Raw genomic sequence first — 27,991 nt, 5'->3', positions numbered from 1 at the left:
CATTGTCTAAGACAGGCAAGTAAGTGATAAAATGATGAGGTTGAAACTATTCAAAATTCCACGAACTCTTCCATGTGAGATCTGAGCAAAGAGGAAGAAGAAAAGGCACAGATACAATGAAACAACATTAGACATGAGTTTTCTTCCAGGCTTAGTCATGGCAGCTCCCTGTGCCCTGAGGTTTGTCCCAGGATCTCTCTGCCTATTGTCTCATCTGCACTGCACTGCCAAAGTCCCTTCCAGCTGTTAATGCTAAATTCTAAACTGAAGCATCTATGTTGATTCCTACTTTCCCTACAAAGTGATGTCAGGCATTTACCTTCATTTTGTTCTGATTACCAACTGAGACTTGTTCATAATACTTTTAGGGTTAGCAAATTATTCCCTGTAGGCCAAACCCAGCCTGTCCCCTGATTTTGTATGGCCCAGGAGCTGAAAATGGCTTTACGTTTTTAATGACTGAAAATAATCAAAAGAAGACTTATTTTACGATGCAATAAAAGTATATGAAATTCAAATTCAGTGTCCACAAAGAAAGTTTTATTGGAACACACAGCCATACTCATTCACATATGGCTGATTTTGCTCCATACATAATTCACAAGGTCAGAGTTGAGTAGTTGTGATAGAGACAAACTGGTCCACAAAACCTAAAATATTACAAATTTTTTTTAACAGAAAAAGTTTCTGACTCATGTTTTACATTAACCTCTCAGCCTTTTTGGTTAAACTACTGATAAATTGCCAAGTTCCTCTGAAACAAATAATTAACTTGTAATGCAAATAATTGTCCCATAATTTAAATATTTTATACATTTGACTTTTCATGCTGAATCTTCTTAAAGCCCTTATCTTTTTGTCTTATGACTTTTTGTATTCTGACTAACTTACTGTTATTCAGGTGAATCAGAAATGTATAGCATCATTAAGGATCTAACATAATTATCAGTCCACTGTACATTGCCTAGGCTTCTCTAGAAGTATATCAAACTAATAAGACAGAATCTACATATAGTCTCTACTTCAATTCTAATTGACTTATCAAAAACAGAATTAATTACTTTTGGCTTCAAACCCATCTCTTAGTCTTCCATTCTGGGTTAATACTCTACATTTGAATGATAACATTTTATGAATATGCAAAATGCTTTTGAAAACAGTAAAAATCAGATAATTCACACTATTGACAAGGAGGCCCAATACAGATTAGCACATTTCTTGGGAGAGAGGATTAATTAGAAAAAAAAAATGATGTAAGTTTACTGAATTACCCTGTAAATTGTGCCCAGAGAGACACACACTGTTGACAAGAATCTTTCATTAAAGATACCATAACATATTTGGTAAACATAATGGGAGTTGCACTTGCAGGAGACCTCATTACAGCTTTTGGCTATGAAATCTTGGTGGAGAAGTGGGGTGAGACTGCTGGGTTTTCTGTGAGAAGTATTGAGTTTGTGGATTATTAAAGAGGTGAGAACCAGTGAAAAAGTGGGGTTAGGCTGTACAGCACTTTTCAAGACTCATTCCGTCTTCAATGTTTAGACTGCTAGAGAGTTTTTCTCAGATTCAACTAGAGTCCAGGAAATATCTTTTAAAGTATATTTATTATTTTGTTTTAATTTTGTTGGTACCAGGTGCTACTGTTTTTAGCAACAGAATCTTTTGAAGGAGAGGAATTGGTATGGGGGAGAGAAATAACAGACTGCTATTAATAACCTTTGGATGTCACCTTCCCTAGCTTTTCCAACTCCTAATAGGCCCACAAAGGGGCAGACAGTGTTTTGAGGCCCACTGGGACAAGAAATTAAAATTGCTTCTTCTGGCATGGGCCAGACTGGAGTAATCTTATAAAGATAGCAAAATTTTTTTCTTCCCACCTCCACTCTTCAACTCACACCTTTTTTCTAATCAGTTATTTGTTTATTATTTGACTATCAATTCAACAAGTATTTATTTAGCACCTGAAAGGCACCAGGTTAAACCTCTGACAGCTCTGTAGAGAGTTACAAGAAGTAGTGTCATCTCTTCTACCTAACCAAGGTAGGAGAGCGCTGTAACAAACAACGCCAATGTCACTTTGAATTAACATAATAAAAGTTTACTTCTAGCTCATGTAACTTTTTAGTGTGGAAGTTGGATCCTCCCATCTCGTAGTTCTATAATATCCTAGGACATCAGGAATGGAAGTGACCAACTGGTTGGACCAACTCAGCCACTTGGCCACAGATAACTGTAATGAGAAATGTAAGAAACATGGTTTAACCCTTCCCAAGAGAAGAAGGAAATGGGTTTGGGGAAAAGATAGCCAGTCTTGGCCACACTTCTCTTCAGGAAACTTATTTTCTCTCATATGCCATTGCTGGATCACTCAGCACCACCATACTGCACGGATTGACATTCCTTTCACAACTCATGCCACCCGATGCTCTGAAATCTTCCAGCCTCAGAATCATTGGAGGCGGGGATAGGAAATGTAAACTTGATTGAAATAGGAGAGATTTTTTGAGAAACCACTCTATGCCTTATCATTTTAATATGTTAAGTAAATTATTTTAATCTTATTTAATCCTCTCGACAATTCTGAAATGTAGGTTTTATTAACAGCATACCACCAATGACAAACTGAGATTCAGAGAGGCTAAAATCCTTCTAAAGTGACTTGGATTCAATCTCAAGTCTAGTGGATTCCCAAACTAGTATAGTTTTCACTACACCAGTTTCCCAACTTGAGGTTTTCTTTTTGTGCAGCATCTTTATGCCATGTCCTGTACCACATACTTCTAGTACTGTTAAAAAGACCTTCTCATCAAAACCTAGTCTCAGCCAAGGCAATGCTACTTGTGATACACTATGATGGTACTACCTTTACACCTTAGCAATCACTTTATTGACTGTATCCTCATTATTTGTCATTTAGGATAACAACCTGATAAATAATGCTGAGCAAAGACAAGAGACCAGCACTGATAATCTGTAATCCTTTCCCTGGGATTTTTGCATTGTTAAAAATATATGCTAGGGTTTAGCCTAGAGGAGAGAGTCACTGGAATGACATCCTCAAATTAAAACAACAATGAGCTATCATTGCATAGTCACTGGAATGACTAAAAAGGCAAATTTTAAAAGCAAATTTTACAAGAATATATAACAAGTCTCATAAATAACTGGAGAAAATATAAAAGCATACATCTTTCCCACATTGGAAAACTGGGCAGCAGTAAGAAAGTTTAACATCAATTCTTGACCCCAATTTTTCGCTTGTAGGTATTTACCCAAGAGAAATGAAAACATGTTCACACACACACACACACACACACACATGCATACACACAATCTGTAAAAACTATATAAAGATGTCCCAACTTTTCAGTCTTGAGACACTTTTACATTCTTAATAATCACTGAGAACCCTGAAGGGCTATTGTTTATGTGAGTTTTGTCTATTGTTACTAAATTGGAAATTAAAACTGAAAAATTTAGACACATTCATTTTTAAATAACAGAAATAATGTTAATTTTAACTATTAATATCATTAATATTGTTAACCTAAATAATATATTTTTATGGAAAATAACTATATTTTCCCAAATAAAAAAATCAGTGTGAAAAGTGGCACTATTTTACATTTTTGCAAAACCCTTTAATAGAAGTTTAATAGAAGATGACTGGATTCTCTTAACTGCTTCCACATTCAGTCTGTTGAAATACCGCATGTCATATTGATCTGGAAAACTCCACTCTACATACATGAAAGAATGAGAATGGAAGCATCAAATAATGGTCTAGTACTATTACGAAAATAGTTTTAATCTTGCAGGTCCCTGAATGGGCGAATGGGTCTCAGAACCCCTAGGCATCACTGCACCCACACTCGGAAAGCCACTGACTGCCCTGGAGAACTTTCCCACACAGTCAAGTGTTTAAGAATGCTGAACATGTTCAAGAATGATTACTGTAATAGCTTGCAATAGGAAAAAGTTGGAAACAATAAAACTGTGTATTTAAGAGAGAATTGATAAGTTTAGTATTCACAATACTAAATAGCTGTTCAACTAGATACAGTTATGCGTATCAAATAGTTAAATCTCAGAAACAAAATGTTATCTAAAAAGAGCAAGTAGAAGAATGACACATTGTATAAGATTATTTTTATAGAGTTAGAAAACATTAGGAAATGTTTTAAATGTTATTTGTCACATACAAATATAGTAAAACTATAAAAGTTGCATGGGAATTATAAACTCCAAATTCAGAGTAATTTGCCTATAGATGAGAGAGGAAAGGAGGGAGGGGAATAAGATTGGAGAGGACTAAACAGTAGATTCAGTTGTATTTAAAATGTCTTACTTTTAAAATCCTAAAGAAATATGGCAAAATGCTAAGGTTTGACAGGGTTGAATAGTTGTTACATGAGTAGTATTTATTTTACTTGCTATGCTTTTACGTATGATTGAAATATTTCAGAATGTTAAAAAAAAAAAACTATATACAAGAAAATAAAAAAGTCTTTGAGAGTAAGCAAAACAAATGTGTTGGTAATCTATGTTTGAAGGGTTATTCATATTTTTGCTGTTTCCAGGCTTTTCAAAAAATTCTCAAACACAACGGGAAGAGCTTAGGCTCGATTCATGCGCATATTTTTGTTCTTAAAACTTTCCTGAATTTGTACTTTTTCTACATTTTGAAGGAAGGGCCTCTTTGAAAGGGGCTTTTGTTTACATTTATCCAATGAAAATTTATTCAATATCCTGTACAAAAAAAAAAAGAAGAAGAAGAAGAAACAAAGAGGTATTGAAAAGGTGCAATAATACCCATTCTACATCAGCTAAAAATGCAACAAGAAAGCAATTTCTTATCCCAACTGAGTTGATAGATGTATGGGCAATCCAGCAAATACTCCTCCTAGGTACAGCACAGTAATATGTGCACTAGTACATAGGGACATGTATGCAAGAATGTTTATTGATTTTAGTGAATTAGACATTAGTAGAAAAAGTTTCAATGAATTATAGTGAGTCTGCATAATGATATCTTATCCAGTTTAGAGTAGTAGGCAACTACCTTCTCTTTGCATTATTATCTTGGTTATTCTTAAGGATTTATTCTTTCACAAAAATTGTAAGATAATGTTATCTAAATATAAGGCAGAAATTTGGTTTTTGATTAGAGTTGCAGAAAATTTAAATTTAAACAATAATTTTGGAAAAAATGTTTTTGTGATTTTAAGTTGTCCAATTGAAGAATATATGGATGTCTATACATTCAGATCTTGTGTTATGTCCATCAATAAGATTTTTTGTTTTATCTTGTTATGGTTAACATATTCTTAAGTGCTTTTTTTTTTTGTTTTTGTTGTTGCTATGAGTGAAATGTTTTCTATTCCCATTTTGGGGTACTCAAGGCTAGGATCTATGAGAGGTATCAATTATTTAAAATATTTATCATGTATATAGCCAACTTACCAAATTTTCTTACTAATTCTATTATTTTAAAAGTAAAGATGATATTATTTTAATGTGTCCCCCAAAGTTCTAGTGTTAGAAACTTTGTCCCCAGTGCAACCATGCTGAGAGCTGGGCCTTTTGGGAGGTATTTAGGTCATCACGAATGCATTAACACCACTATAAAAAGGGCTTGTGGTTCACTCTCTTCTGCTCTTCTGCCATGTGAGGACACAGCACCCATCCCCTCTTGCCCTCACACTTTCTGCCATGTGCAGATGAAGCAAGAAGGCCCTCACCAGATGCCTGCATCTTGATCTCGTACTTCCGAGCCTCTCTAGACTATGAGAAATATATTTTTCTTTATAAATTACACAGTTTGTGCTATTCTGCTGTAGCAGCATAAAATGACTAAGATAAAGGGTTTGCTATTTTTTTTGTAGTCTTCTAGGGGCTCAGGTCTGTTTGATCAGTGACAGCTCTCCCATTGTGGGTAAATAAAGAGATCTCCATTCTCTTTAACAACACCTAATGGCTCTCAAATTGAGCAGCAGGTAGCAGGCTACCCTCTGGTATATTGGGGAACTCTTTTGCTCCCCAGTCTTTTTGTTCTCTTTAATACTTTGTCCTCCTGTTAAATTCCTTGGCCTCTTGGAAACCAGGGATATCTGGTACTCTCATGAAAGGCCATTGAGGACCTTCTCCATGGGGTTCACCAACCTTCACAAGGTAAATTATTTCCAGGGGTTCTACAAAGCTGGTCTCCAGATGCTCAATCAGATAAAGAAGATTGTCCCATATCAGTCGAGTGGGGACTAACTCGACTGTTGGAATTGGTGAGGAAGTCAAAGGACTGCATTTGGGTCACTGTATTTACAGAATGCCCCTCTTTTAGATTTCTAGATTATTACGCCTAATAGACTCAATATTACTTTTTAAGGAAGCTGTTGAATGATATGTGTATGGCTTCATCCTGGCTCAAGCGCTTAGTGACTTGGCTTCCCACATTCTTCCTTTCTCGTTCTCTTTCCAACCATACACCTTAACCAAGTAGAGTCTAGATTATCTCAAAATGTACTTTGTACTGTGATGGAATTCCAATTCACAGATAGCATATCCTAGAGGCTTAAACTTGCATTCAATTGAAAAAGTTATAGAATAATGGAATAAATTATCTTTATGACACAGTTTATCATGCAAGATTGATAATATCACTAGATGTTGGCTGAAGACCAAAATATATAATATGACACATTACCTGGTCTCTGATAATGGCCCCTAGTGAACCATTCCTTCCAGTCTTCCTGCCCACTGAATCTGGACTGGTGGGCCTGTGACTTCCTTCAGCTGATAGGATACAGGAGAAGAGATGTCAGACAGTTACAAGGCCTAAGTCTGTAAGAAGGTCAGTAGCTTTCAGTAACGGTGTAAGATATCCAGCTACTTTGCTGGAAAGACCATGTAGAGACACCACATGTAGAGGCCAGTTGAAAGAGAGAAAGGAATCGGCAACTTCTGCCTTTACCAGCTACAGTCCCAGACTTAGGCAACCTTGCCAGGGTATCTATCAGACTCGTGAGAGAAGAATCCTGGGTGTTTAAGCCTCATCCACAATCTGATCACAGCTGCAAAGAGACCCTAAGTGAGACCACCGGAAGAACCATCTAACAGAGCCTATTTAAAAGTGATGGGAGAAATAGTGTGCAAAATGGCCTCTGAGTTCAGTCCTTGTTGGAGCTTAGGCCGACTTTGTTCATTCACATAGACATTCTTCAGAATGCCAAACCACAAACCACATAATTTTATTATGCAAATTTATTGCATATTAAAATTGTTTTAAGTCACTAAATATTGAAATAATTTGTTCTGCAACAATAATTTGCTGACCCATAATTTGATCAACATATAACCAAAACGTATGTTAAGGTAGAAATTTAGAGTGAAGTTGGGACTCTTAAATCCACACAGTGACTTATTTCCAGACCTAAATTTTCCATTTTGTTCAATGTTTTCATTCCTTTGTCTCCTTGTTGCACTAAGACAAAAATCTTAGTGTCACAATTTAGGATTTTTAGGACACTCTTGATTCTCAGGGATTTAAGAATGATCCACTAGAACCTACAACAAAGAATGCAAATAAAATCAGTCCTGTAACTTGGATTCTCCAATATGCTGAAAGCGTGCCATCTTGTTTCATTTCCCAAAAGCTTTAGGCTTTCTGAATCAGGCCTTCAATCTAGTGAAGTGTCTGTAAGAGTAAAATGGCACAAATTCACACAGGCTCATAAAATCATAATAATAATAAAAACCCCTCAGACCTCTTTTTTTTTTTTTCAGCTGTGAAGCAGCACCTGCCATTAGCTGTGGTGGTTCCTATTTTCATATTGTCTGACAGTAGCAGTTGGATCACGCTTGAGCCAGTGTGACTGAGAGGCGGGCTCCCTGCTTCCACAAAGCTGAATTTAATAAGATGAGAACAGCATGCCAAGATGGGGAGCTCCCTCCCTGACACTTATCCTGACACCAGCCCCTCAGCGGGGCCGTATTGCTGTGGTAATCTGGGTGAGCCGGACAGAGCGTCCTGCTTACAAGTTCAATATAATGGAACAGCAGGGGGCGAAGGGCTGGCAGAAAAGCTTAGCAAAGTTAAAGCCTATTACTCTATGCTTGAGGAAAAATGAGTCACCAAATATTACACCCAGAGCAAGACTTGAACCTGCCAAATGCAGCAGCAACACACGCTAAGCCTTGCCCATAATGGTGCATTCATTATCCTATGGTCCAGGGTAATGTGGATTTAAATGTTTTTATCCCTAATGGAAATGTATATGCAAATTTTCCCTAAAGCCCATCCCTCTCTCAGTATTCTTTTGCCCTATTTGAATCTAATAGGCAAGGTGACTGTAAACTGCATATGTCAAAGAAAATGATGCCTTCTGTATCTGCCTTTAGTAGCAAGAAGAAGGCAAAAAACTGGACAGAAATCTTCCAGCTGCATGTTATGGCTTTTGTTGTTGCTGTTTTATGCTTCTTGTGGTGTTGAATTTAAAACTAATGGAAGAAATAGCATGCAAATGATCTCTGTGTTCAGTCCTGATTGAGGCTTAGGCTGGCTTAGTTAATTTGAATATCAGCTCTTCAATATAAGTGAGTTCTAACCCAAACTCTTCAATATAGATAGGTTTTGATACAAGTTCTTCAATGCTGGCCATTCAAATCAAACTCTTAGAAGTGGAACAAATTTGCCTTATATTTTCCATTAACCAGTGCCCCAGAACTTACATATTTCCATCAACCAGTCTAGGACTTTGTCTAACTAAAAGACTATTATTTAGAATCCTGATCCTTAGGACTCTAGGACTCAGTTTTTTTGAAAAAATGACAATAGAACTAAGACTTGTGATTCCTCCTGCTCCCCTAGACCAGCTACTACCAGATTTTCATTACAGCAGAGGCCACTGAGATAATCAGTTATGGTGTTAATGACAACAGTCACCAATTACTGAGCTCTTATCATGGGCCAGGTGCTTAGTTGGGTACTTTCTGCCCATTATCTCCAATTGTTATATAGTGCATCATAAATGTTCTCATTCAGATGGACAAAGAAATTTCATCTTTTTTATGTATATATGGTCAAATCTTGTTCATCATGGTTTTCCAACGGAGATACAACATTGAATGTCAGACTCTTTGGATGTATAGTGTCTTTCAGCTATATACTCAGTCTTTTAGGTTTCCTCTCTTTCCCCTTGCTCCTCTTGAATATGGTGTCTGGAATGCATGTGCTTAGCACCAGTAGTAAATGAACACTCCACACTCATGTTAGCTCTCAGGTTCCTGGGGGCCCTACCTTGGGATGGCTGGCCTGACCAGCTGCATGGACTGAAGAGCAATCAGGTCCTGACTGGCCATTTGGAGCTTCCTGCTGGCTTACTACTAGAGACTGTGATCCTGGTCTATTGACTCTGTTTATGAAGCCTTCAAATGTTGCAGACTCTGACCATCCCAATGTGTTATGACAGTCCACCTTCTGTCTCTTAAATTCTGTGTCCCCACATCAGGACATGTATGCCCTTCATGCCAGGTGTGGGCCAGGGGGAGCAAGCCCACTTCCTCAGCCTCATCTCTCTTGTTCTTCTGTCATTCAGTGGTGTACTTTTCTTCCCGCTCCATGAGCACATGGTGCAGAGATTAATGGGAGATCCCTCCTAAGATCTTAACTGTGTCTAGGGAAGTAGACCACCAATCTTGGTGTCTTGGGGGTATCGTAGAAACATCTAAATATTTCCACTGTCCTCTTACTTTATTTATTTATTCACTCATTCATTGAGATGGAATCTTGCTCTGTCACCCAGGCTGGAGTGCAGTGATGCGATCTCCACTCATTGCAACCTCCACCTCTTGGGTTCAAGCCATTCTCCTGCTTCAGCCTCCCGAGTAGCTGGGATTACGGGCATGCGCCTCCATACCCAGGTAATTTTTTGTATTTTTAGTAGAGATGGCATTTCACCATTTTGGCCAGGCTGGTCTCAAACTCCTGACCTGAGGTGATCCACCCCACTTGGCCTCCCAAAGTGCTGGGATTACAGGCATGAGCCACCATGCCTGGCCCTGTCCTCTCACTTTAAATGCAGGACAAGGAGTGAGGAAAATGGGAATCCTGACATCTGACCTCCTTCATCATTCACACTTTTCTTCTGTTTCACACTGCCCTGGGCCCAAAAGCAGGGCTTTCCCCTTCCTGTTCCTGCCTAGCCAACCCCCATACCTCATATGAGTTCTTGTTGTACTCTAACTGCTCTAGTTTAGGTTCCTCAGAAACAGAAAAGGAATCAAATGGAAGTAGTATATTTGGGAGAGGCAAAAACCACCAAAGTGGGAAAATGAGAGAGAAAGGCAGTAAATAAACTGTGCATTATAGACCAGTTACCACTGTGGGCAAATGGACCTTAATCCCATGGGGAAACTCTGGGTAACAGAGTAGAGCACATGTTCAGAGTTATTCCACCCAAGGGTTAAGGAAGCTGCAGCATTTATACATCCATTCCTATATTTGCTGTTGCTTCAGACAAAGCCACAGGACCCCAGCCATGGATTATCTGATTCAAAATCACTTTAACAGTTAAATTCTGACAGTTGAGACTTGTAATTTTCCTAAAAATTATGTCATTAACTTGTGTTCTTCTTCTACTTCTTGATCTGAAAATCAACCAACCAAACAAGCAGAAACCATGACAGTGTTCATTCTAGTTCAGCTAAAGACATGCATTAAAACAAATAATTTGTTTCTGTATCGCCAACCAAGTATCACAAGAAATTCATTACTTTGGCAGAAAGTAATAGCTTTTAAATAAAAATCCAGCTAACGGTTTTGATCAGACTATAGCAGTTACAAAAGGAATTTATTTCCTCTTATAAATCAAAGTAATACCCCAACCCTGGAGGGCTAAACTCTCTTTTATTTCTCAACTTTTTGAATATGTTAGTATCTCTTCTCTCTGAAACATCCTCCTATCCAACTCCCAGCATCCTTGTCTTCACAGACATCCTTTAGGTATCACTTTACATGTAATTTCCTCTGAAAATCTTTCTTCCATTCTGCCACTCATCTTCTAGTTCCCAAGAAAGCACTTTAGTCATAGCACAAGGTATATAACCTGCCATAGTATGCATCCATCTGTGCAGTAATGGCCAGATTTCCTCTCTGAAGCCCACTAGCTCATGAGTGCATCAATATAAGGAGTGCTTTCTAAACAAAAGTAGCTTGACACCTAGCATGGCTTACATGCTCAAAGTGGTTACACAGTGAGTGAATTACACTTGTGTTCAGTCCCCATGAAGCCTCGCCTAGATTAGGAGATAGCACCTGTACTCAGAAAGGTCCTAATGTACCTCCTCCATGACTTTTGGCAAATTGCCTCATCTCTGCAATCTTCTGTTTCCTCATTTGTGTTACAAAAGCATTAATATTTACCTGTCAGGGATGTTGTGCTACTAAATGAGATGTAGTCAATTTCTTAGTGTTTTATATAACAAATGGTAAGCATTCAATATCTGGTAAGTGGGTTCTATTGCTACTTCTCAACAGAGGGTACTTGGGATCATATTAATATTTATAATGTATTTATTCCTACTATCAAGCCGTCGGAGAGGCTGAACATATAAAGTAGTTGTTCTCAAACTTTTGCATGAATTAGAATGCACAGAGCATATGTATATATAAATAAATATATATGTAAATATGTCTCTTTATATATACAGATTACTGGGCCCTAGCTCTAGAATTTCTGATTAAGCAGGTATAGGGCAGGGTCCAAGAATTTGCATTTCTGACAGTCTCCTAGATGACATTAATACTACACTGATGGTCCTGGCATCATCCTTTGAGACTTGATGCTTGCTTTCTTCACATATCCCTCAGCCCAGACAGCTGCACATGAGAGTCACTCACAAAGTTTTCAAAATTACTAATGTGTGAGTCCCATTTCTAATTTAATAATAGTTCTAGGGTGCAGCCTGAGCATTAGTGTTTTGAAAGTTTCCCAAGTGATTCTAATGAGAAGCCAAGGTTGAGAACTGGGGCCCCAGGTGCATGTCAATGAAGCCTTACATCTCAAAGCGTGGTTCGCAGACTAGCGACATCCACATCACCAGGAAACTTGTTAGAAATGCACAAACTCAGATTTCACCTGGACCTAATTAATCAGAATCTGCATTTTAAATAAGATCTTCCAAATGATTCTTGCGCATGTAAAGTTTGAGAAGCTCTGAAACAGGCAGTCCTCTCACCCAGCTCATATCAGAGGAAGTATTACCAGATCTTATCTTTGCTTCAGGGATTGTCTTTCCTAAAAGACGAGGATTTAAGACAAAATGAGGAACTCATTACCTCTGACCTTTCCCCCAGAAGAGGGGTTTTTCTCCTACATTGCAGGCATGAGTCTGAAAACACTTCTGTCTTTGTCCCCATCCTTTTCTCCTCTCTATCTTCCCAGACTCAGTTTCCAACTCCAGACACAGCCTTCATCACACCTGCTTATTAATGCCAAGGCTTCATACTCTGATTCAAATAAAGACAGGAGGCAGGATCAATGTCTTAGTAAAATTCAGAAAAAATGAAACTCCTCTTTTAAAACATGTTAGCATGTGGTTTCTCCCTAAATTACCTTAACACACAAATGTGATGAGTATTAAAATAAAATCTTTATCCACTACAGGCTGGAAAGTGGAAAGTAACATTGAAGGGATGGAAAAAGATTTGGAAAAAGAAAAAGATCCAGCTGCATTAGTGAAGAAATTATGAGGTGTCTATGACCAGAGAAACCTGAAATGTGCTAATTGAATGCCCTCAGATGCCATTATCAGTAAGACCCCTTCAGAGCCAGCAGCACAAGCTCATCTGAGCAGAAACCTGAGCTAACAGCGAAGAGAACTGTCTTGATGGCCTAAGTAGGGTTCTAGGGTACATGAGTCAGCAGGGGAGGGTCCTTGTGCATATGAGTTCATTAGGAATCTTCCATAATCAAGAGCGAAAATCACCTCTGGTTGAGTGTGCCATTATGTTTTTGAAACCCAGAGAGAAAACAAGTTTTATTTTTAGAGAGAACAATAACAGCCATATTAGGAATATGTACATGCATACATTGCAGTCATGTACACATGCCCACACACACTCCAAATCACAACTTTCATTACTTCAAATATGTTCCATGGACCAGTAGCATCAGCATCATCTGACCCTACCTTGTACCTACAGTTTATGAATCTGCATTTTAACAAGATCCTCAGGTCATTTGATGCACTTTAAAGTTCGAAAAGAATGACTCGAGACCAGTGGTTCACAGCTTTGGCTGTGCACTAGAATCACTCAGGAATTTCAATATGCAGCAAATTTTGACAGTTAATGGTCTAAAATCAAAGACAAAATTATGCCCTCTCTTTTCCCTTCAAATTGAGCCCTTTCACCACTTTTAAAACAGGGCTTTGATGTGCAAGAGAAATACTCTAACACTGCTATTGGAAGATATGGCTAATAACTCTTAGACGAGATCAGGCGCATTCAGGGTGGTATGGCCATAGATAGCTAATAGCTCCTCTAAAGACTAACTTTATTCTCTTCTAGTAATTATCTCTTTAGCTATAAGCTTACTGAAAATACAAACCACGACTTACTTTGTATAATATCAGACTTCAGGCAAACCAAAGAGCTTGGCCAGCATCGATGCTCAACCAATGTCTGTAATTAATGATAAATTACTGATAATAAGTGAAAGCTCAGAATTCTGTCTTCTCTGTGCTATTCATTTTTTTGTACATTTCCATTATGGAAGGCATTGTTAAGGTTATATCTCTTCATAAATATTAGAGGCTCTTTGAAATGCAGGAAACACATTCCTGCTTCTTCCCCCATCCAAATATATAATATATTAATAAACACAGAACATGTATTCAGTGAGTCTAAAGTTTTTATGAAACAAGAAGGCACGATTTTTACAAGAGAACATTTGAATTTTTGTAATTATGAAGCATGCATTACTGGGAGTTTGCTGCATTTTACATAAGAACTTTTTAATTAATGAGAATTCATTAAGAATGAGAAAAGAGCTGTCAATAATAATGTTCTTAAAACTAATGTCTTCTAAGATATGTCATAGATTTAGAATATATTCAACAGAGCATACTGCACTTTACTTTCTATAAATCTGTGCAGTGAGTTTCTGTGTTTGGAATGATTACACTAGACAAGGGGTTGGCAAATGTTTTCTGTAAAGGACCAGGTAGTAACTGTTTTTTCTTTGTTTCACCAGCCATGCAGCCTCTGTCACACCTATCTACTCTGATATTGAAAACAGCCATAGACAACAAGTAAGCAAATGCTTGTACTTGTGTCCTAACAAAACAATTTATGAGAACAGGTGGATTTGGCCCACAGGATATAGTTTTTCAACTCCTACAACTGGATTATGTAAGAGATAAATGTGGAATAAATTATACTTACAAAGGCAAAATAAATTAGTTTTGGTAGAAGCTAGAGTATAAACAACTGCCAAACAATGCAAACACACATACTTAGATACTATTTTCACAGAGAAAAGGAAACTATAAATCCTTACCAAATGTTTCAGAACCAATGTGGGGGTGGAGAGTGAGAAAATGCTCTGCTAAGTTGTAACTTTAAGAAATATATAATTAACCAGGACATGATATTCCTCAAATAGTCAGATTGTTCACAATTTTCTGTAAAGATTGTAGCAACAAGACTGTAGGATGACTTCTCCATTATAGAGAGAATCAAGTGATGACTTCAGTAAGTGAACTGGAAACATAACCCACCTTAGTTTTCCAGCAGAAGTAGGGCAACGAGAAAGCCAGCCGAGAGCTGATGGAAACACCTATAGTCAACATAATGTCTATTACACTATAAAAGCTCTTAGTCTTTTGATCTGTGCATAGATCAAAGATCATTTCGGGATTGAAACTGTTGAATCCTAAGTGGATAGGTAAAAATAAAAAATTATCAGGTTCCCTGGTAATTTGGAGATTCCTTCTCTCAGAGGACATAATAATTAGCCCAGGAGCATACTCAGCCAAACCTAGTACGCTATTGTGGTTCTCTTGACAATGTCTAACTCAGTGGCCTTCACCACTCATGAGACCAAATGCACACACAAGAAAATGGATTTCTCTAGCAAATAAGATGTTAAAATATTAGCTTGGTCTTAACAGATGGTCCTCCAAGTTTAATCTGGTTTGATAATTTTGGAAGACATAAATTTTTGTTTGATCAGAATTGATTATGAGAGCACACTCATGGTTAAATATTCTGGATTTGAAAAAGAAATTTAGTTTCACTCAGGGTTTCAGCAAGCTGGTGTCATGTTTGTTGTTGTGATGGTGGTTGTGGTTTTCTTGTGGGGTTTGGTTTAAGACCCACCTATTAAACTCTACCATCTCCTTCTTTCTTCCTCATTCTAGAAGTATTTCTCCTCCAGAGCAATAGGTGCTTACACAACACGTGCTAATGAACTAGAAAGAAGCATCTATTAATTTGGTTACGGGCAAGCTGTATTTACATATTTCGGCCTGAGAATTGGATGTTGCTTTAGAGGCGATGAAGTATCTCTAAGGAAGTTTCTTAGATTTAAATCTCTCTTATAATTTCTGGCTTCATGTTAAACATGTAACAGTTTCCCTCTCATAGCATTTTGTGGAAATTGGTAATGTACATGGCCATTTACAAAATGGGAACTGGGCTGAATACACACACGACTTTGCCTGGGAAATCTCATGTTTCGATGCCAATTATTTTATTAAATTCTCACAATATCCTTTGGAGAGTTTACCTTTGGTTTTCACTTTATAGGTGAGGAAACTTAGTATAAGAGAACTGGAGTTACATGGATAGTAAATAGCAAAACCTAGATCTTAACCTATGAGAATGATTCTAAAAGAATGTTCAACCACAGTGTTCCATTTCTCAATTAAAAGCTACAGTATTCTGCAAAGTGCCAGGGAATTGTTCATCTCTTCTGTTTGGGAAAAATTGTATTTGGAGAGTAGGTAAGAGACAAAGTTAGAAAGAAAGGTGGAAGCTGCATAAATATAATTTTATAAGCAATATTAAAGTTTCCACATCTTTCTTCTCCTTAGTTGGCTTAGTCTGGGATATGACATGAAGTTAAAACATGTGCATTTCTAAAGGGGGTTGTGCACATATGTATACATCCAGGTCTGTAGGTGAAGAAGAAACTGTGAAGAAACTAAGAAGAGACAAGGTGGTATTTGCCATTAAGTTTACAATGAGGACTATAATGTGTTCCAGTTAATGCCTGTTGTAGATCAAATACTATGTTTTCATTATTTTAGTGCCTTTTCCCCCTTTCATTCTCAAACATTTCCCAGTTTGAGCAATAAATTGTATTGCAGATGTATCTATAATAAAATATTCAAATAATTTCATTTTTATTTAAGTGTTTTTTATGCTTTATTGAAATCTTAATGTATCCTTAAATATTTCTTGGAATATTTTATTTCTAGGAAAACAGACTTGATCATTCATTCAGGTATTTGTGGAAAGCACTGAAACAGTCACTGAAGGGTGGGAATGAATCCACAAATGAAGGTGATAGCCTATGAGCAAAAGCGATAATGACAACATGATTATAACAGAATCTTGTAACAGAGGTAGGTAAAACCATTTCTGGAAAGAAGAGGCTTGATCAAGGATAGGAGCTTTGTCCTGGACATAAAATATGTGAACAAGAGTTTATGTGATGGTCAGTGTAGCTGAAGAACATTTTAGAAAATCAAGTCAACAAAAACACACAAGCCCTCAGCAAACTGAAGGCTACCAGGGGGAGAGTAAGGGCCAGCTCTTTCTGCCTCCAATGCCGAGCAGCAAGAGGATAGAGAGAGGGGGAAAAAAGCAGCAGGGATTTCTCTCAGTTTCTCTGGTCAGACATAAGGACTTTCCTTTCTTGGAGTTTTGGATACCTGACGAGCCACCACTGCAATTGTCACCACTGCAATTGTCACCACCACTGCCATAGAATTTCCTGGGAGATGGAGCAGTAGAAAACATAAATTCTCTTTGGCCCCATGAGGCCACCTTTCTCCTTCTTTAGACTAAAATTAAGTGGGTTTTCTTGGAGCTCATTCTGTCTGTACCTGATGTATAGTTCCTGTTTTCCAGCTGTCTCGGTCCTACAGCAGGATATGCCAGAGGGGAAAAGTGGTTCAATAGTACTTCAGGTTCTGGTTGCTTTCCTTAGTGTGCCTGCTGCCACGTACTTTACAGGCTCCACCGAGAACTGCTACATATATTCCATCCAGGTTTTAACTTCCTTCATGGAGACAGACAGAGTGGAATATGTTTACTGCATCTTGACTAGACATCCCAGAAAGGACGGGATATCCCAGAAAAGATGTCTTAATTACTATAAGAAGATTGCTTAATGACTAAAAGTATCCAGAAATCTTTTTATCTGAAACTTGGGAAAGTCATTGGACCCATCTTAGATTTCACCCAAGAGCTGGGGGAGAAAAGAATAAAGTTGTTTTATGAAGTGTCTTTCAACTTAATGGCTCCATATGATTAAATTTTTAAAAAGAATATTTACCAGTATTTCACCTTAGTAATCAATTCTACAGAGCCAGTAGGGGAAAAAAAAAAAAAAAAAGTCAGTCTGAAAGTACTTGAAATGCTTAATTATTTTTCAGAGTAGACAGTAAGGAAGAAAAAGCCCCAGATCCTAACTTTGGTGCTCCGCTTCACTGAATTACCAAAATAAGGGAAGTCTTCAGCCATGGCTTCAGATCAGGACAAGATGGGAACTTCATCATGCCCGTGTTATTGTTGGGGGATTGATCCAAAAAGAAAAGACCTAAGTTTCAGCTGGTCCCAAACCATGGAGAATTTTACCCACACAAAGCCCCCATTTGCCAATGCAAATCTGGTAATTGGACACTTAATTACCCTATTTGCACACATAAATGAGGGGTGTTCCTGCAAGAAATCAGAGTCCACTCTTATAACTTTGGCCGCAAGCAATGAAACCACATGCTTTTGTCAACAGTTAAGTTGATTAGAATTGTGTTTATTTCTGCTCGTGTTAGGCCACATGTATTTTCACTGGAGCCTGATGTCTATTGAGTTAAAAGCTTAGTTTAAAAAACCTATGTTATGCAGAAAACCTAGATAGTAATTGCCAACTATGTGCCAAGAATCCTTTCATCATGTAGAGAATACAAGGTCTGAATAAAAAGAAATATTCTTTGCAACCTCATATGCTTGGGCAGACTCAGCAGTCTTATCGTCATAATAAAGACAGAAGGGCCTTTTAAAAGAATACTTTAAGTAAAATTTCCAACACGGATTACTCTTTTGGGTAAATGGCTCAAACATTGAATTTTCCCATTTCCCTAGGGCAGGTAAAGGAGTGAATTTTCTCTGAATATCTTCTAGCTAGACAGTGTCCTAACAATGTCCTTAGGGGGAAAAATGTTCTTTCATTTGGAAGCATGTATTGTGAGTAGGCCCATCTGGGTTTCCTCCCTATGAATAGAAACATCAAGATTTGGCCGTTTTCTGATCTTTGATTATATGCAGGCCTGAGTTCTAGTCCTGGCTGTAACTCAAACTGTGTACTATTGGGGACAGATTCAGTTCCTTACAGTGCTAAAATAAAATGGTGAAGGGAAAGCTTGCCAGGGAGAATCAAGCAGTAAGTCTGGGAAATAGAGGCAGGCACAGGAGGCTTCTAAGGAAGCAATGGTGGAGGAAGATGAGCAGTAAGGAATGATCATTAGATTAGGTGATTTGAAGGTCAATAGTAACTTGGTCACTAGGTGCTTAATAAATACTTTTTGAGTGAATGGCTTAATTATCAGCACAATTTGTTGAGCACCCCTTGCCCAGGAAGCACCATGCAAGGAGTCTGGATTACTTAGAAAAAGAAAATGGGCTCCTGCTTACAAGAGAGTTGTGAGAGTACTCACCAAAGAGTGAAAACTAGCCAAGGCGAAACAACTGAGCAAGACATTCAAAGATGTAATGTGAAATGAGGGAGCAAGATGAGTTCTTACATAGTGACAGGATGCCTCCTTTGTATTGCATTCCATAGAGGGGCTCCCCTCCCGCCTCAGGTGCAGGGGATCAAACTATGGAAAGACAGAAGCTGGCTTGTCTCCACCACTGCTGTGATCACCTTAGGTTCAATAGATGCCAACCAATGCAGAAAAGCCGTGCACCCGGGGAAGTCCTACCCCAACACGGTGAAAACTAAAGGACTCTGGAACCAGGCCTGAATTCTGGTGGCCCAGAGGTAGAGTGCTTGATTTCATCACTTCTTTTGTCTCTCTGCATTATGGGGCATTCAGACTCTCTTACTTGGGCTCCATCTTCTTTCATTATTTCTCATGTGGACATGTGGGATACACACACAAACACACACTATATATATGTGTGTGTGTGTATATATATATAATATAATAAATGCTATATTATTATTGTTTTATTTCCAAGGCGAATATTCAAACGAAATTCTGCTTATGTGTTATATGTGAAAATGGTTATGTGTGAAAACTGTTTGAGGACAGAAACAGAAGTACAGGCCCTGTCTGTCACATTCATCACTATAATCAACTTCCTCACGATCCCATCCCTCAATAAGACATGTTTTAAAATCTTCATTACAATTTTTTCCTTGTTTCCTTCTTCCATTCTCTTTCTTCCTTCCTTTCTCTCTCTTTCTTTCTTTTCTTTCGAGAAGCTGCAAGTGCTATTATGATGGGCTTGACCGGAAATTATTGAAAAGTGGCTCTTTTAGTTGAACATAGAAGTAACAGTGTTTAAAGATGTGTTATCAGCGGCTAAACACTCTGACCAAACTTTAGAGGTCAGGGGATTAGGAAAAATATTTTTTCACTTTTACAAACCTGTGAACTTCAGCTCTGTCCTGTTGGTTTAGAAGCAGAAGAGAGGAGAAGAAATTACCTTTAGTAAGTGTTGACTAGATTCCAGGCTCATTAACCAAATTATCTCAGTTAACGTCTCTCTGCCACCTTCAGGTAGGTATTAATATTTACTTTAGAGATGAGGAAGAGCGTTGTTTAGAGAAGATTGGCAACTTGCATAGGGTTACCTAGGGAAGGAAAAGAATCAGAAGGCATGTTCTATGACCTTAAAACACATCCAAAATATTGTTTTGTAAAGCTGTCGGTCAATAAATCAATTTAATGTATCAGGACTAGAGTTTTTTTAATTAAAAAATAGACTAAAATATATTTGAAAATATCCAAGTACCATTTCCTGAAGCTTCTGCTTTAGTGCATACGTGTGGGTGTGTGTACTATGTTATGATGAAAAATGTATTTCTCCCTGAATTGTAGTCAAGTTTGAAAGCCACTGCAATTACCCATACTGGTGCTATGCAGTAAGAAAAAAAATGTCTAGTTAGTTGTCATTAAGGTAACTACTTAATTTAGAATCCAAACAAGAACACTTTGGAAAATGAAGGAAATGTTATCATTAATTACAGGAGGTTAGCAGACATAACGGGGATTTTTCCGGGAAAAGTTAAATGAGCATTCACCCCAATAAACATTGCTATGGTCTGAATGTTTGTGTTCCTCCAAAATTCATATGTTGAAGATTAATCCCCAATGTGTTAGTATTAAGAAGTAGGGTCTTTGGGGAGGTGATTAAGGCATGAGACTGGTGCCCTCACAAATAATATTAGTGTCCTTGTGAAAGAGGGCTGGGAGAGTTTGTTTGCTCCTTCCACCACGTGAAGATATAGCAAGAAGGATGGAGCCCTCGCCAGACAAATCCCACCACCGCCTTGATCTTGGCCTTTCCAGCCTCCAGAACTGTGAGAAATAAATTTCTGTTGTTTATAAATTACCCAGTCTATGGTATTTTGGTTATAGAAGTCCAAAAGGATGGAGACAATCACCCACTTCTCATCCCCATATCTTACATTTTAGCAACAAAATGACTGATGAAAAATAGAAAATACCTTTAGGAGAGAATTGTGACATATTTTGTACTCAGTGAGGTGAAACAACTATTTCAGGTTACAGATACATGTTTTTTTCCCCAGTACACTATTAAAGTTCTAAATCATTGTATACTGGTGCAAAGAATATATTCTTTCTCCTATTCAGAGACTGCAATGTTTGTCAGCACAATCTTGCATTATTAATGCATTATTACAAGCACAGTTTTGTGCTTGTAACTAATTCTATGCAATACCTATTGCATTTTTACAAATAATAGCAAGAGCATTGCAAGTTTAACTTCACCCCTTATCTTCACTACATTTTACAACATGTGTGTGATATCAGTTATAAAGGCTGACATTCTAAAGTAAATGGCTAAATGGTAATACATGGAAGATCAACGATCATATGACTTACACTATCTGAAAATATGAATGTTCGATCTGTGGACAGTGCTTAGTGACTTTTGGAGAATGTGTGGTCTTTCATCATCCCCTGCTCCTCTTCTGCTCACCATTGATACCTGCAGGAAAAGAATAAAAAAAGTCAAGTTATTGGGAGTACCCAGCTTTTTTGCTACCATATTCCTTCCAGGGATTTTTTTCTGTTATTTGTTCATTTAGTAGATGTAATTATGATCTATATGCTAGTTACTGTGCTAAAACACTAGGAATAGAAAAATGAATTAGAAATTTTCTCTGCCCTTGAAGGTTGTATAGTCCAGAGAGAGAGAAGGAGAAAGAGAGAAAGAGAGAGAACAGATAAAAGACCACACAATATGACAAAAGCTATAATAAATGAACAGAATTCTCTGGACACTCAGATAGATAAAGAGACTCTGCTGTGGACTGAATGTGTCTACTCCAAAATTCCTATGTTGAAACTTATTCCCAATTTGATGATATTTGAAGGTGGGGCCTTTGGGAAGTAATTAGGTCATGAGAGTGGAGCCCTCATGAATGGGATTAGTGCCCTTATGAAAAGAAGGGACATGAGCTCTTTCTTTCTGCTCTGTGCCATGTTAGGCTACAAGAAGGTGGCCATCTGCGAACCAGGAAGTGGGTCCTCATCAGACACCAAATCTGCCAGAACTTTTATCTTGGGACTTTCTCGCCTCCAAAACCATGAGAAATAAATCTTTGTCGTTTAAGCCATCCAGTCTATGGTAATTTATTATTGTAGCCCACAGTAAGACAGACCAACTCTGCCGGGGGAAGTCAAGAAGGCACAGAAAGAAAGAGAGAGAGAGAAAGGGGCGGTGGGGTGGGGGTGGGACAAAGAGCATGTATTGTTTCCAGCAGAGGAAAAATGTGTGCATGGCCTGGAGTCCTGAAATGATAAGGTATGTTCTGAGACTGGTATAGTGTTTTACAGAGGAGTACTAGAAGTGATGTTTGGAATAAAAAGTGGTGCTAGATTGTGAAAAGTTATATTACAAAGCCCGTGCATATTGCACAGACAGCAGTCAGACAATAGATAATGTTAAGTGTAGGAGGAAAATAATCAAGATTAATTTTTATCTTTAATAGAAAGAGAACTTCATAGGAGGATGGTTGATGGACTGTGATTTGAAGAGTCTGTAATATTATGTCCAGCAGGAGATGAGGGGTACAGCAGGTTAAAAATAGCTAGATAGAGATGAGGGTCCATTCCTCTGTGCATGAATAGCTGACTGCTTTGACAAATGGATTATAACCAAAGTGTCACTACACCTAATTCAGACCTAGCCCTTAAGAGGACTGGAATCTTCTGTCTTTGTCTATTGAAATTCTCAGTTGTCACATGAGAAATCCAACTACATTACATGGAGAACCCACAAATCCACAGTCCACAAATACTGATAAATTACAATTAATTAAATGTCATAGTTTGCTAGATGTTCTTAGTTTTTACCTAATATCCTTTTTCTGTCCCAAGATCCCATCCAGGATACCAGATGACATTTAGTTGTCGTGAACCTTAGGCTCCTCTTAACTATGACAGTTCCTCAGGCTTTCCTTGTTTTGATGACTTGACAGTGTTGAAGAGCACTGGTCAGGTATATTGTAAGAATGTCTCTATATTAGAATTTGGTATTTTCTCATGATTAGACTGGGATATGAATTTTGGGGAGAAAGTTCACAGAGGTAAAGTCTTTGATCCACTTTGAGTTAACTTTTGTATACGGTGTGAGGTAAGAGATTCAATTCATTCTTTTCCCATGGATATACAGTTGCCCCAGCACCATTTGTGATAAAAACTTTGTTTTACCTTTTAAAATATTTTTTGAGAGGAGGGGGAATATTCTGGATGATTTACATTCATATGTGAATTTTGGGGTCACCTTGTCAATTTTGGAAAAATCAGGTAGGATTTTTATAGAAATTGTGTTGAATCTGTAGGTTAGTTTGGGGAGTATTTCAATAGTACTAATGTTAAATCTTTCAATCCTTGAACATGTATTTAGGCCTTTTTAAGTTTCTTCCAAAATGTTTTCTTAATTTTATTTTCTGATTGTTCATGCCAAGTATATAGAAAGATAATTGATTTTGTATGTTGATCTTGTGTCTTTCAATTTTGCCGAACTTTATTCATTGCAATAGTTTTAGTGAAATCCTTAGGATTTTCCATATTCAAGATTATGTCATCTGCAATTATAGTTTCGCTAATATCTTTATAGATGTCTTTTATTTCATTTTCCTTCCTAATTTCTCTGACTAGAAATGTAACTGCTCAATGGTCAGAGGCATTTGAACCAGAGCAACTCCATCTTGAATATGGTCTGAGTAAAATGAGGCTGAGACCTACTGGGCTGCATCCCTAGAGAGGCATTCTAAGTCATAGGATAAGATAGATAGGAGGTTGGCACAAGATACGGGTCATAAAGACCTTGCTGATAAAACAGGTTGCAGTGAGAAGCCAGCTAAGACCCATCAAAACCAAGATGGTGACGAGAGTGACCTCTGGTCATCCTCACTGCTACACTCCCACCAGTGCCACGACAGTTTACAAATGCCATGGCAATGTCAGGAAGTTACCCTATATGGTCTAAGAAGGAAAGGCATGAATAATCCACCCCCTTTTAAGCATATAATCAAGAAATAACCATAAAAGTGGGCAACCAGCAACCCTTGGGGCTGCTCTATGGAGTAGCTATTATTTTATTCCTTTATTTTCTTAATAAACTTGCTGTCACTTTACAAACTCACCCTGAATTATTTCTTGTGTGAGATCCAAGAACCCTTTCTTGGGGTCTGGATCTGGATCCCTTTCCAATAACAGAATGAGTTCATTTTGCCCATTGCCCAGATGGAGCGTACTAATCAAGGCAGGGTGATTGCAATAGAGAAAGAGTTTAATTCAAACAGTGCTGGCTGAACAGGAGACTAGAGTTTTATTATTACTCGAATCAACCTTTCTGAAAATTGACAGGCTAGGGTTTTTCAAGGCTAGTTTGGTGGGCAAGGGCATAGGTGCTGCTGATTGGTTGGGGGTGCAATCATAAGGATATGGAAAATAGTTCTCATGTGCTGAGTTCACTTCTGGGTGGGGCCACGGGGCTGGTTGGTAGGCCCAAGTGGAGCTACTGGTGGTCATAAATGCAAAAACCAGAAATGACATCTCAAAAGGCTAATCTTAGGTTCTGCAATAGTAATGTTATCTGCAGGGATAATTGGGGAAGTTGCAAATCTTGTGACCTCTGGAATAAAGGCTGCTAATTTTTTATATCTACACCTTAGCAGAATTCAGGCTACTGTTATACTCCTAAACTGGTGGTCTTTTATTAGCTTTACGAAAGTGGTTTAGTTCTGGGGAAGTGCTATTATTATTTAAACTATAAACTAAATTTCTCCCAAAGTTAGCTTGGCCCAAGGCCAGAAAAGCCTGAGAACAGTTTGGAGGTTAAAGGCCAGGTGAGACTTGGTTAGATCAGATCTCTTCCATGACATAATTTTCTATTACAATTTTTGCAAAGGTGGTTTCAGAAACTCCAGTAAAATTTTAATAGAAGGGGTGACAGTACATACTGTTGTCTTGCTCCTGATCTTAGCAGAAAACCATTCAGTTTCTTACCATTAAGTATGATATTAGCTGTGAGATTTTGTAAATCCAAATTATTAGATTCAGAAAGTTTCTTTCTACTCTTAGTTTATTGTCTTTTTATCATGAAGTGGTACAAATTTTGTCTAATACTTCTGCTGTAATCTGATGATTATGTGGTTTCAGTACTTTATTGTATTAATATGTTTATTACATTATTGATTATCAGATGCTAAGCCAAACTTACATTGTTGGGATGAATCTCACTTAATCATGATATATAATGTTTTTACATGTTGCAGGATTAGGTTTGCTAGTATTGTGTTGACGATGTTTGCCATGTATATTTATAAAAGATGTTGATCTGTAATTTTATTTTCTTGTGATGTCTTAACCTGTTTTGTTTTGTTTTTTTTTTTTTTTTTTTGTACTTTAAGTTCTAGGGTACATGTGCAAATGTGCAGGTTTGTTACATATGTATACATGTGCCATGTTGGTTTGCTGCACCCATTAACTCGTCATTTACATTAGGTATTTCTCCTAATGCTATCCCTCCCCCAACCTCCCACCCCATGACAGGCCCCAGTGTGTGATGTTCCCCTTCCTGTGTCCAAGTGTTCTCATTGTTCAATTCCCACCTATGAGTGAGAACATGCAGTATTTGGTTTTCTGTCCTTGTGATAATTTGCTCAGAATGATGGTTTCCAGCTTCATCCATGTCCCTACAAAGGACATGAACTCATCCTTTTTTATGGCTGCATAGTATTCCACGGTGTATATGTGCCACATTTTCTTAACCTGTTTTTTTTTTTTTTTTAATCAGAGTAGTATTAACCTCACAGAATAGATCGTGAAGTATACTTCTTTTTCTTTCTTTTTTTTTTCTTCTTCTTCTTTTTTTTTTTTTTTTTTTTTTTGAGACAGGGTCTCACTCTATCACCTAGGGTGGAGAGCAGTAGCACCGTTATGGCTCACTGCAGCCTCAACCTCCTGGGCTCAGGTGATTATCCCACTTCAGCCTCCCAAGTAGCTGCAACTAAAGGCACACGCCACAATACCCACCTAATTTTTTTGTATTTTTTGTAGACATGGAGTTTCACCATGTTGCCCAAGTTGATCTTGAACTCCTAGGCTCAAGTGGTTCACTCACCTCAGCTTTGCAAAGTGCTGGGATTACAGGTATGACCTACCATGCCTGGTCTCTTTTCTATTTATTGAAAGATTATTGTTAGTTGTTCTGTAAACATTTGGTAGAATTCACTAGTAAAGTGTTCTGAGCCATGGCTTTTCTTTGCAGAAAGTTTTTTGATTACTAATCATAATTCTATTTTTTATAAATATACTCAGATCTTCTGTTTATTCTTGAAAAAGTTTATGTAGTTTATGTCTTTCTAGGAACTTATTCATTTCATCTAGATTATCTAACTTGTTGGTATGCATTTCCTCATAGTGTTCTTTTTAATCCATTTTTTTATTTCTGTAAAATTAATAGCAATATTCCCTTCTTTATTCCTCATTTTAGCAACTTGGTATTCTCTCTTATTTTTTCCTTTTTGTCAGTCTAGCCAATAGTTTGTCAGTTTTGTTGGTCTCCTCAAATAACCAAGTTTGGTTTTGTTGGATTTTCTTTTTTTAAATTTCTCATTTTATTAATTTTATTCTAATCTTTACTATTGCTGATTTTTCTCTATTGCTTTTTTATTTCCCATTTTATTAATTTCATTCTAATTTTTATTATTGCTTTTCTTCTGCTAGATTTGGATTTAATTTGTTCTCTTTTTTTCAGTTTTTTGAGGTGGAACTTTGTTATTGATTTGAGACTTTTTTTCTTTCCTAATCTAAACATTTAGTGCTATAAAATTCTCTCTCATTGCTTTAGCTGCATCCCGTAAGTTTTGTGTGTTTTATTTATTTTCATTCACCTCAAAGAATTTTCTAACTTCTTAAGATTTCTTTTTAGACCTATTAGTTATTTAGGAGAGTGGTGTTTAATTTTCACATATTTGTGATTTTCCCTATTGTCTTTCCATTATTAGTATCTGCTTTAATGCCACTGTTATAGAATAACATATTTTGTATGATTCCAATCCTTTTAAAAGTATTGAAATTTGTATTATGGCCTAGCATAGAGTCTATCCTGGAGAATTTTCCATGTTTGCTTGAGAAGAATGTGTGTTCTGCTCCTGTTGAGTGTTCTATAGATATAGATTGTAGTTTATTCATAGTGTTTTTCACATCTCCTATTTCTTTATTGATCTTCTGCTTAAGTTGTTTTATATTGAAGTATTGTTAGTATTGAAGTCTTCAACTATTATTGTTGAATTGTGCATTTCTACTTTAAATTCTGTCAGAGATTGCTTTATTTATTTTGAGGTTTCGCTGTTAGGTCTATGAATGTTTATTATTATTATTATGTCTTCCTGATGGATTAACTCTTTAATTATTATCAAATGTTCTTCTTTATCTGTAGTAGCATTTTAAACTTCTTTTAAAAAACATTATAACTACACGAGCTTTCATGTGGTTGCTGTGTGCATGATCAATCTTTTTCCACCTTTTTACTTTTAACTATTCGTGTCTCTATCTAAATTTTGTCTCCTATTGATGACATTATAATTGGATCATGTTTTTATATCCAGTCTATTTCTGCCTTTTGATTGGGTTGTTTAATCTCGTCACATTTAATGTTTTTGTTGATATAGTTAGATTTATACCAGCCATTTTGCTTTTTGGCTTTTATATGTCTTCTGGCTTTTTCCTCTGTTCCTCTTTTACTGTTGTGTTTTGCATTGAGTGCATATTTTCTACTGTAACATTTTAATTCCTAGAATTTTTTTTAACTACAGCTTTTAATTTATTTTCTTAGGGGTTGTTCTTGAGCTTAACGTATACATCTTACCATAACCTACTTAAGATATATACTGTCTTGATTCCAGAGAGATAAAGAAATGTTACTCCCATACAGTTCCATTCCCTTTTCCCCTTTTTTGTGCTGTTATTGTTACATATATATTATATCCATATG

The sequence above is a fragment of the Rhinopithecus roxellana genome, chromosome 1, assembly GCF_007565055.1.
Source record: "Rhinopithecus roxellana isolate Shanxi Qingling chromosome 1, ASM756505v1, whole genome shotgun sequence".
Classification (NCBI taxonomy): Eukaryota; Metazoa; Chordata; class Mammalia; order Primates; family Cercopithecidae; genus Rhinopithecus; species Rhinopithecus roxellana.
Note: the sequence above shows the minus strand (reverse complement) of the source record.